Genomic DNA, 12,506 nt, shown 5'->3' with positions numbered 1-12,506 from the left:
TTTCATTTAAACTGCAGTACTCAACTGTTGAAATTTATAACAAATCAGCAATCATAAGTTGACATCCTCCAACACCATATCTGTAGAAGGTTTTGCAAAATCTCGTACATTTTTTTTCAGTATTTCACACATCAAATTGCACAAAATTACGATAAATCTGGTTTGCTAGTATCTCAAGTGAAAATCTCACACAAGGGAATATGTTGACTCGCATGGTACGCTATGCAGAAAGTAATCTCCTGTGGCTGAAAATTGCATGATCCACAAAATATGTAATTTCAGGAATTATTAGCGAGCTTTGCAAATGTCTTCACCCTAACAAAAATGTCACTCAGGCCCACATTTTTCATTTCAGGACTTCCATCATGATGAAAAGCCTTGAAATGAGCCTCGCATCTGATAACATTTAATTACAAATCAGTCAGTAATTCAAATTCTGTTGCAGTTTGTATTGCTTTGTTTTAATCAATAGAAAGTCAAACGGAATTTGGATTAAGGAAAGATTTTTAACTATGCTTCACATGGCTAATATGGCTGAGATACCCGCCACCCCCTCTCAACACACTCCCCAAGGATGGGAAACCGGAAACAGTTCTGAACTTTTGGAAGACGGGAGGGAGTGACCCTCCGGGCCGTATTTATTAAAATATGAAACAAAATTAAAACATTAAAATAACAGTTTCATATTATGTACAATTTCATTACCACATTGCGATGTTTGGCTAACCTTAACATATTCTCTAATACAAAGGTTCTCCTAGCCGAACTAACATCCTACAAAACATTAACTTGAAATTTTGAAATTGTACATCCTAACGTTTAAGGGCCATCGGCAAGGTCGTAACCGGTGTCAAGATCCCTAAACCAGAAATATCCCCCTCACTTGTGAGGGGCGACCGCACAGAGGTGTACCTCAAGTGCAACTACCAATTTCCCTTGACTTGACGGGGGCCCCAATAAACTCGACGCCACTTAAAGGTCGTCCGAGGACTCGTGTGAGGTATCTAGAAGGTAGCGTAGACCCCCTCCCAAACCCCACACAACTTACCACATCTGCCGTCGCAGATATCCTGGCCCCGGGAAATTCCCCAGGAGGGGGCTGTAACCCCTCCTACCCAGGAAGGGGCCTTGACCGCCTTTCCTTTCCTTTCGGCGGCCCATCCTTAGAAGGGACCGCCTACCCGTTGAGGGGCCAATGGCCACCTCCCTCGAGCGCTCCCATCCGTAATGGGTGACGCCCACTCATAGGGATCTTCCAATTAGTGCTCACCGATCATGACCTTACCGCCCGACCAAAATAAATACGACAATTCTAACTAAATTACTAAAATGACTAAATTACTAAAAGACAGTAACAAACAGCTTATCAACAAGCAAGATTACGGATCAACACTAGTGCAGGATTACTTTATTTGAGAACATACTACGAATTGACCATTCTTTATTGCATAATCAAACTTATCACGATCATCATCACAAACTGCAAAAATTAGCGTCACCACATCAAACTTTATTCAAAACCACTCGCTGTCCTCCGGGGCTGGTGGGCGGGTCAAAATTGGCTCTTCGTTCCGTCTCGAGCTCACGTGCAGCGAGGGGGTGCAGCTTCAGAGCACAGGAACAAGAGGATGCGTTCTTGGCTTGTTGCTCCTTTTATCCGTCTTCAGGGCGGGCGTAAACCCGCCCCCGCCTGCCCCTAGGGCGTGGCCGGCCGCGTCAGTGTCTAGGCCAGCCCACTCTAGGGCGGGAAAAAGCGCGCCCCGGCTACGCCGCTTCGGGCATACCAGCCGAGGCTCGCCTCCCGCCCAAAAATGGCTTCCCGGGGGGCTCGTGGTACTCCGCCATACGTTCGGGGGGACCGAATGGTCGCCCCTTTCCATATGGCTGAGATACCCGCCACCCCCTCTCAACACACTCCCCAAGGATGGGAAACCGGAAACAGTTCTGAACTTTTGGAAGACGGGAGGGAGTGACCCTCCCGGCCGTATTTATTAAAATATGAAACAAAATTAAAACATTAAAATAACAGTTTCATATTATGTACAATTTCATTACCACATTGCGATGTTTGGCTAACCTTAACATATTCTCTAATACAAAGGTCCTCCTAGCCGAACTAACATCCTACAAAACATTAACTTGAAATTTTGAAATTGTACATCCTAACGTTTAAGGGCCATCGGCAAGGTCGTAACCGGTGTCAAGATCCCTAAACCAGAAATATCCCCCTCACTTGTGAGGGGCGACCGCACAGAGGTGTACCTCAAGTGCAACTACCAATTTCCCTTGACTTGACGGGGGCCCCAATAAACTCGACGCCACTTAAAGGTCGTCCGAGGACTCGTGTGAGGTATCTAGAAGGTAGCGTAGACCCCCTCCCAAACCCCACACAACTTACCACATCTGCCGTCGCAGATATCCTGGCCCCGGGAAATTCCCCAGGAGGGGGCTGTAACCCCTCCTACCCAGGAAGGGGCCTTGACCGCCTTTCCTTTCCTTTCGGCGGCCCATCCTTAGAAGGGACCGCCTACCCGTTGAGGGGCCAATGGCCACCTCCCTCGAGCGCTCCCATCCGTAATGGGTGACGCCCACTCATAGGGATCTTCCAATTAGTGCTCACCGATCATGTTACCATGTAATTTGGGACCCCCTCTAAAGTTTACTTATATGACCAGGGAAAAGAGGGGACTACGCGTATACACAAAAATAACAAGTTTCCCCCATGGTCAAATCTTAGTTTCTTTTATGGCATTGCTCTCAACAGTTGTGCAAATAGCTTTCAATTTAGTCCAGGGACACCAGTGTGTTTCTTCTTATTTAGTTGTATTTTATTACTTTTTTTGGAGAAAGATTTATCAAAGTGTTATTAAAACAATTTTTTTCTTTTTTTTGGATCTTTTTCAGAGTTGAACATCAATTCATCAACATATATAATAATACAGTTCATCTAAATAAGTGCAAAAATTAATGCTGTACTAATAACAATCTATACAGTATTTGCTCTGTGATTTTAGCGAACTAAGTAAAAAACTAACAATTACCCTGTCTCACACACCAACTTTCATGCACACCACTCATTCATCCAGTATCCCAGTCATACACATTCTAAAACAATTTCTAAGGTTGAGGCAACCCGGAACGTCGGTGTTTTAGTTGCACGCCAGGTCTGTTACACGCCAGGTCTACGCGCGTTTCGGTGGGTTCATACCACCTTCCTCAGGACCCACTTAGAAAAAGTTGTACTCCTCCCTCATGTCGTGTGTGCAGGGTATCTGAAATTAGAAGACACACTATCATGTACCTGTAACCAAATCAAGCTGAAGGACATATGTCTAGTTATGTAATTTATTATCATCTAGACATTGACATGAGGATATATCGTTACACCCTGGAAAGTGGCACCATATCCATGGATAGATAATTTGTTCTGGGACTTTGACTGTAGTACTACATAGCAGTGGAATTCTAGACTCACTATTCACTCAGTCTCAAGTTCCATGCTTGCAATTAGAAGATTGACTTTTGAGCTCTATAACAGTTCTACCACCTAATGTGTTAGATCTAGGAATGTTCTAGTTCATAGCCTCGCCTTACAACAGATGAGAGCCAGGTTCTGTATGGCCTGTTCAGTTGTTGCCTTTAGCTATCTCTGTTCAGAATGCTACAACGATACCTAAATAGACAATATATATGCATGTATGTAATTATGGACCTGTATTTTTAGTCTTCCTGTTTAACAAAGAATGACATATGTATAGGAGAGGGTATTCCTTACCACTTTATTCTCGTCACCGAGCCTGGATAGGGCTGTTTCTTATCGTTTATTTATTTGTCAAATTCTTCTTTATGATTATTCTAAATGAGACAATTCATATAGTTATAATTGTATCTTTGTCTTTTAATTAATTGGGTCCTATTGGCCAACCTTTCAAGATTCTTACCTCAGCTATCTTCTTGCAGTTCGCTGCTTGGGGGCCTGTTTTTTCTTTTTTTGGTGCAGGGGGGCACAGGTCGAAGTACTTATATTCTAAAAATTCTTTTTGTATATTTACCCTAGAAAGTAATAGGGAATAATTGGTTTCTTATTCTACATGCGTTATATTAGACGGAAAGTCTCTTACATTCAAATGACCCACCTTTAAATAACTTTAGACAAGTTTACATTCCCTTCTTCCTCTGCTTCGTCTAATTGCCAGTCTTGCCCTTTCTTTAAAAGACAAAGATACAATTATAACTATATGAATTGTCTCATTTAGAATAATCATAAAGAAGAATTTGACAAATAAATAAACGATAAGAAACAGCCCTATCCAGGCTCGGTGACGAGAATAAAGTGGTAAGGAATACCCTCTCCTATACATATGTCATTCTTTGTTAAACAGGAAGACTAAAAATACAGGTCCATAATTACATACATGCATATATGTTGTCTATTTAGGTATCGTTGTAGCATTCTGAACAGAGATAGCTAAAGGCAACAACTGAACAGGCCATACAGAACCTGGCTCTCATCTGTTGTAAGGTGAGGCTATGAACTAGAACATTCCTAGATCTAACACATTAGGTGGTAGAACTGTTATAGAGCTCAAAAGTCAATCTTCTAATTGCAAGCATGGAACTTGAGACTGAGTGAATAGTGAGTCTAGAATTCCACTGCTATGTAGTACTACAGTCAAAGTCCCAGAACAAATTATCTATCCATGGATATGGTGCCACTTTCCAGGGTGTAACGATATATCCTCATGTCAATGTCTAGATGATAATAAATTACATAACTAGAGATATGTCCTTCAGCTTGATTTGGTTACAGGTACATGATAGTGTGTCTTCTAATTTCAGATACCCTGCACACACGACATGAGGGAGGAGTACAACTTTTTCTAAGTGGGTCCTGAGGAAGGTGGTATGAACCCACCGAAACGCGCGTAGACCTGGCGTGTAACAGACCTGGCGTGCAACTAAAACACCGACGTTCCGGGTTGCCTCAACCTTAGAAATTGTTTTAGAATGTGTATGACTGGGATACTGGATGAATGAGTGGTGTGCATGAAAGTTGGTGTGTGAGACAGGGTAATTGTTAGTTTTTTACTTAGTTCGCTAAAATCACAGAGCAAATACTGTATAGATTGTTATTAGTATAGCATTAATTTTTGCACTTATTTAGATGAACTGTATTATTATATATGTTGATGAATTGATGTTCAACTCTGAAAAAGATCCAAAAAAAAGAAAAAAATTGTTTTAATAACACTTTGATAAATCTTTCTCCAAGGGGGGGCGTGGCTTGGGCGCCGATGGCGATGGTCGCCTGAGAGCTCGGCTCCGGGACTAAGCCCGAGATTATCCTGAAAATCGGAGGCTGCGGGGCACCCCAGACCCCGCATACGGCTGAGCGAGGCGACGACACCCTGCCGGGGGCCTTGGTGGAGTTTGGACGAGGGTTGCTCCGAAGAAATGCCGAAGTTTGCGGAGTTGCGGAGTGCGACCCAACATGGCGCCCGGACTCCTTTGTCCCCTTGATCGAAACTACTGAGTTGAAGAGGTGTCGCGGGTGTCGACTGGCGCCCGGCTTCACCATCCTCGGTTGTTCTAGACATTGGACATTCACAGGATTGGACCTTTTGCATCGGGTTCATACTTGGTTGGACGGCCGGACGGGTGCCCGCGCACTGGAGGGCACCGGGTGCGGGTGCCCTCTGATCCAGGCGGTGGACCACATCGCGACTCTGCAACTAGCTACGATTTTCTGGCCAGTCCAACTACATGGGAGGCGCGACACTCTGGCGCCACAGATCAACCGAGGGAGTTGGTGGCCCTCACCCCGGAGCTATAGTGGGTGAACGGGTCTGCCCGACCCGGCGACGGTTGTCTCCGCCCCCTCATCGGTGCCCTCGGACGCCGTGGCGGTGGCGTGAGCCGAAGCGGCGGAGTCTCCACAGGCTCTGGAGAAGGAGATCGCCCATACCCGACGTGAGAACGAACACCTGGGAAGGTCGTGATCGACACCTGTACACGGAGACGCCTACTCCGGGACCCTCACGGAGAGCCCCTGGCAGCATGGGGAAACCTAAAGGAGCCAAGGGATCCAACCAGACCACCTCGGACTCTGAAGCCCAGGACAAGGAAGAGCATGGGGACCCGAAAAGATCTGGTAGCGCACCACTGCAGCAACAGTTCGACCGTGTACTGGAGGCGATAGAGGCTACGCGGTCGGCCCTCCAACAGGACATTGCTCAGGTGGCGACGGGCCTGGGCCTCCTTAGGGCGGACCATGGCAAACTCTCAGACCGGGTCAAGGAGGTGGAGGGCACGGTGAAAACTTTGGAACCGGCGCAGAGAACCTTGGCTGCGACGATAAAGGACGCCTTATCCCGAATCGAGACCCTCGAACGGAGGGCGGAGGATGCGGAAGGCCGCAACAGGAGGAATAACATCCGAGTGGTGGGCCTGCCGGAAAAAATCGAGGATGGCGATATGGTGCGATACTTGGAGACCTGGCTCCGAGACACGGTGGTCCCGGAGGGTCTGTCCTCCTTCTACACTCTAGAACGGGCCCACAGAGTCCCAGCACGGCCCCTACAGCAGGGACGTACCCCGAGGCCGGTGGTGGCGCGGTTGCTACATTTTCGGGACAGGGACTTGATCCTCAATGCCGCCAGGCACAATGGCCCGTTCCACGTTGCGAACAGTCAGGTGAACATCTTCCCTGACTACACCTACGAGACGCAGCGCAAGCGGTTCTCCTTCCTAGCGGTTAAGCGCGAACTCAGGAGTGAGGGCATTCAATATTCACTCCTATATCCTGCAAAGCTCCGCGTCATTGTCGACGACAAAACCCAGTTCTTCGACACCCCGGAGGAGGTCTGTGACTGGCTCGAACTGTACCGGACAGGGAAAGATGGTTTTGGCTCCTCGACCCAACAGGCGGATGAGCCGGAACAACGGAGGCGATCCAAGAGGGTCAGGAATCGCCGCGGCCGCACCGGAGGGCCCTCGACTGCGGAGACATCATCGGAACGGAGGGGAGTGTTGGAAGTTCTGTCGGAACTGTCGGGAGCAAGAGACGAAGCCATCGAGGAGGAAGAAAACCCGGGTGCTCAGGGGGCACCATCGGACTCGGAGGATTCAGTGGCAGACAGTACCCATACACCGGTGATCACACCGAAATCGGTGGAGGACCTTCTGGATGGACAAGGGTAACGGGGTATGCTGCCTTGTTTTGGGTGGGGGCCCGGCAGGGGGGAGGCGGTTGCCGTCCTTTATTGCTGACAATGAAGGAGAGAGGGTTGGGGGGCCTCTGCTCTTGCCCCGGAAGGTTTTGACACTGGGGGGGGCTTGCTATAGTCCTGGTAGCCTGGGCGATGAGGGCCCACTGCCTCCGTCCAGCCCGCACCTGGCCCATAAGGCCTTCCTACGGTGGCGACCGTAGGACTAGTGGGGGTTCTGGGGTTGATATACGTCGTGGTTTGGATGGGATCTAGATGGTGCAGTTTGGGTCCTGTTCTGGGGTGGTTGGGGGGGGGCTTTGTTGGTTTTTGGGTGGTTTGGTTTTGGTTGGGGAAAATGGCCGCCATCAGCGCTGGGAGGATTGATGTTTCTTCTTTGTGGGGACCCGAACGGGGAGACTGTGCAAGAACACTCTGGGACAATGGCTGATGTTGCTAACTTGAAATGTGTTACTTGGAACGTGAGGGGGCTTCACACTATGTCCAGGCGTCACAAGGTCCATGCTTATTTAGTGCGTAGGGGAGTGCAAATGGCGCTGCTGCAGGAAACGCATCTGAACAAGGCGGAAGGGGCGGCGCTTCAGCGTAGATGGCGAGGGCAGGTCTTTTCCACGGCGTACTCTGCTTATGCCAGGGGGGCGCTAATATGGATCAGGGCAGGGGTCCCCTTCCAGGTCACGAGGACAGTGTTGGACCCAGAGGGGCGTTTCGTGGCCATCTCAGGCACTCTAGGAGGGAGGGACCTGAACGTTTGCTGTGTGTACGCTCCTAATGTAGACCAGACTGCCTTCCTTTCCAGGTTATCGGGCTCGTTGGCCCACTTTTTCGCCGGGCCCCTCCTGCTGGGGGGAGACTTTAACTCCGTAGTGGATGTGGACTTGGACCGCTCGCATCCCCCGCTCCCCGATTCCCCGGTCCGTCGCACGGCTAAGGGTCGTCAAGATTGGCAGACCCGCTGGGGTTTGACGGACGTTTGGAGGGCGCATCACCCCGCGTCTAGGGATTATTCATACTTCTCGAGCCTCCATGAGCTGCATGTCAGGCTAGATGGCTTTCTTGGTTCGCCCGAACTAGTTTCGGCAGCGGTCCGTTCAGAGTACTTATCGAGGACCATCTCGGACCATAACCCCCTCCTGCTGGACATTCGCTGGTTTCCTGGGACGCCGGCGGTACCCACCTGGAAGATGCGCCCCGAGATCCTCGAGGACAGTGTCTTCAAGGCAGACCTAGGGGAGAGAATCTCGGATTATTTTGCGTCCAACGGCGGTTCCGCGAGTACTAGGGCGTTCGAATGGGACGCCTTTAAGGTAGTGGTGAGGGGCTACTGTATCTCTAAGAAGGTGGGCATGAGGCGTGTTATCCTGGCTGATTTAGACACAGCGGACCGGGCACTCCGCGAGCTTGAAGTTAGCCGCCCCGGACACCCGGAATTGCAAACACAAACGGTAGAGGCGAGGGAGAGGGTAGCGGTGGAGGTCGAGCGGCTCCGCTGTTTTGATTATAAGGCCTATACGGTCCGGTCTATTGCGGAGGGAGACAGGTCGAGTGCGTTGCTGGCGTGGTTGGCCAACCCCACGCGCCAGTCCCAGACGACGACAAATATGCGTAGGGCAGATGGGACCGAGGTATGCACCCAACCGGAGATTCTTAGTTGCTTCCGGCATTACTACGAAAGTTTATACCGCAGTCGCTCCGCACGTGACCCAGACCGGCTTGATAACTATCTTCGCACACTGGAACTCCGCACAGTAGGACAGTAAGTAGCGGAAACCCTGGGCTCTGATATCAACTTGGGGGAGATCCGCGGGGCCATCAAACGGATGGCGAGGAACAAGACCCCGGGCCTAGATGGCCTTCCGGTGGAGTTCTATGCAGCTTACGCTGACCTCTTGGCCCCTCGGTTACTGGTGGTTTACAGGGAGGCGAAGAGGTTGGGTCGACTCCCTGGCTCGATGTGTGAAGCGTTGGTGGTTCCTCTCCTCAAACCGGGCCGAGACTCATCTGACCCGGGGTCCTACCGTCCCCTATCAATGCTGACGGTAGACTACAAAATATTGAGCAGCATCTTGGCCTCGAGGTTGCTGGGACATATGAGTTCCCTAGTACATGAGGACCAGGCCGGCTTCATCCCACGGCGGAATACGACTATGAACATCCGAAGGTTGTTCCGATTGCTTGGGGAACCACTTGTGGATGCCCCGTCCCCGGTAGTCTTGTCGGTGGACCTAGAGAAGGCTTTTGATAGCCTAGAGTGGGACTACCTATGCACGGTGTTACGGAGATTCGGCCTCGGGGAGGGATTTGTCAAATGGACTGCGGTCCTCTATGCTTCCGCTTCGGCCAGGGTTAGATCGGGCCCTTTGACTTCATCGCGATATCCGGTGGAACGTGGCACGCGGCAGGGATGCTCCTTATCCCCGCTTCTTTTTGCACTAGCGGTGGAGCCACTGGCGATGCACCTTCGCTCGGGAGCCCACTATACGGGCTTATGGACGGCAGCGGGCCCGCATTATGTTTCGCTATATGCGGACGACCTGTTGCTCTTCCTGGAGGACCCGGTCGACGCTTTGCGGGGAGCGGAATTGGCGCTAACGGAGTTCAGAGTGGTTTCAGGCCTCCGAGTGAATTGGTCTAAGACCTGTCTCTTTCCGATGCGCAGGGGTACCCCCGCCCCTGCGCTAAGTAGGGAGATCAGATGGGAGCCCGACTGCTTTAAATACCTTGGGGTATTTGTCTACCACGACCAACCCGACCTCCTAGATGGGAACATTGCCCGTTGTATTCGAGCACTTCGAGGTTGCATGGACTTTTGGGCCACGCTGCCGCTCTCAGTGGCGGGACGTATCGCCCTGCTCAAAATGGTGGCGCTCCCCCGGCTATTGTATTACTTCCGAACTTTGCCGATCTGGGTCCCACCGGCCACGTTTCGTCGCTTACGTTCTATGGTGGTCGGGTTCCTCTGGGGAACGGGCCGGCGGCGGGTGGCCCTCAATACCCTGATGAGGCCGAAGGACGAGGGGGGGCTTGCTGTGCCGGACTTCGAGAAGTACTATCTGGCGGCGCAACTCCAGACCTTCGCCCAGGAGATAGCCAGGGAATTCAGAGGCCCAGAAGACGGTAGAGGGACGGGTATGGCCAGGCACGTCCTCTCCTTTATCGAGCTGCGACAACGCTTGGTCCTACGGGACTTGTCGATGGAGGAGCGGACTATCCGACTATGTTGGAATCGGGCTCACGCCAGAGGCCGCCTACGGACGCCATATGCGCCTGAAATACCGTTGGGGATGCTGACGGCCCTCCCCCACGGAGGGGATTGGTCACGATTGGCGGACTGGGAGGATTCCGGTTTACAGCTCGTCGGGGATCTGTACGAGGACGGAGCGCTCCTGTCCTTTCAGGATCTCATTGACCGCTTTGGGATCCCCCGGGGCGACTTTCTGCTGCACTCGGCCATTGTGCGAGCGATCCAGGCGCACTGGCAGAACGGGCTGGAGGAACCTCATTTATCTCAGGTGTGCCAGTACGTGATGATGTCGGCGGGCACGGTGAAGGCTGTCACTTGCCTCTACGGCAGGTTGATTACCGAGGGGTTGGTTCCTCTCACCACATTGAAGTCCCGCTGGGAAGAGGACATTGGTAGGGAGATCCCGGAGACGACCTGGGCCCAGTTGGTGAGACGTGCCTGGAAGGGTACACGTAGCGCCCGTTTCCAACTGGTCCACTATTATGTTCTCCATAGAGCGTACCTGACCCCGGTAAAGATCAGGCGTTATTTTGCCACGGCTTCAGCGGAATGTCCTAGGTGCCCGGCTCAGGAGGCGGACCTCCTACACATGTTATGGGCCTGTCCGGGACTGACGTCCTACTGGCAGGAGGTAGCGACGACTCTGGAGGAGGTGACGGGGAGGCACTTATCATTCGATGTGGCGGTAGGGCTCTTGCACTGGTTCCCCCACACCCCCCGGAATAAAATCTCCAGTAAATTTATCGACCTGGGGCTCCTACTTGCTAAGCGAGAGGTGACCAGGAACTGGAAGGCACGAGCTGGTCCGGCAGGTAGCAGATGGCACAGTGAGCTTTTGAAATGGGCGGCGGGTGAGAGCGCGCTGAGATACCAGCTGGCTTGGAGGCAGGGTAATGAGAAGGCGCAGGAGGCCGCGTTGGAGTGGGAAACGCTGGTGCAGGCCCTCAGGGATTATTGTGCCCCCAGCGACTCCGAAAGTGAGGAAGCGACTCGCCCCGAGTCCCGATGAACGTCAGCATTGACAGTACTATTACCTTCCCCGTGGGTCAAGTAGTGGATCCTGTGTTGATAAGCTCCATGGCGCTGATGGTGGGGGGGGGGGGGAGGGGGGGTTTCACAGTTAAACGGGTATTTCGAGGGGGGGGTTTATTTTGGGGGTTTTGGGTTTGTTTAGAAAAGCAGATGACGGACAGTGTGTTATCCGGACCAGCTCCAGCATTCTACTGACCCCTGTTGCATTTCGCCGCCCAACCCTTGGGTTATGGGCTGGTTGGCTGTGTACAGACTTTACGGAGGGGGGTCGGTGGGCTTTATTCTGTATATGTTGCTTATGATACAATGCTGGTCGCTACTGTATTGATTTACTGATTCCTGCAATAAAAATATATTTAAAAAAAAAAAAAAAAAAAATCTTTCTCCAAAAAAAGTAATAAAATACAACTAAATAAGAAGAAACACACTGGTGTCCCTGGACTAAATTGAAAGCTATTTGCACAACTGTTGAGAGCAATGCCATAAAAGAAACTAAGATTTGACCATGGGGGAAACTTGTTATTTTTGCTCACCGATCATGACCTTACCGCCACAGGCCGGATAGTTGACCGGCTATCCGGACCCCCCACACACTCCTACCTAAAGGTCATGTCTTAAAGTCCTCAGCCAAGCTATCAGGTCTCCTATGAGTAACTCGTTCCCCACCCGGGACAAGTGAACACCATCCCCCAAATACATACTGTCCCCTTTAATACAACCATGCGAAATAGAATGCAGTGTACTTGAACGGAACAATCTACTCACTTTATTATTAATCTTCCTTACGGAATGATTCAGAGCAGAAACTGAAAGAGCCCCCCGCCACACTTTTCGTGGGATCATATGGGACCATGCAATCGTGCACCCTGGAACTCTTCTCGCTAACCAACTTACAGTGGAAAGCATCGCCTCAAGAAGAAGTCGTCTACCAGCGGTCACCAAATCATTGCCCCCAAGATGTACTATGACTATAGCCGGCGGTGACCTCGTCCGCCCTAACAAAC

At 50.9% G+C, this 12,506-nt stretch overlaps 1 protein-coding gene across 5 annotated transcripts in view; it reads left to right on the top strand.

The window, feature by feature from the left end:
* The window catches only part of STXBP5L (syntaxin binding protein 5L), a 1,891,501-nt gene that overhangs the window by 1,228,711 nt on the left and 650,284 nt on the right, over positions 1-12,506 (top strand). The window lies entirely within an intron of this gene.

This window comes from Lissotriton vulgaris, chromosome 8 (assembly GCF_964263255.1).
Source record: "Lissotriton vulgaris chromosome 8, aLisVul1.2, whole genome shotgun sequence".
NCBI lineage: Eukaryota > Metazoa > Chordata > Amphibia > Caudata > Salamandridae > Lissotriton > Lissotriton vulgaris.
This window is presented reverse-complemented; position numbering and strand designations above follow the sequence as displayed.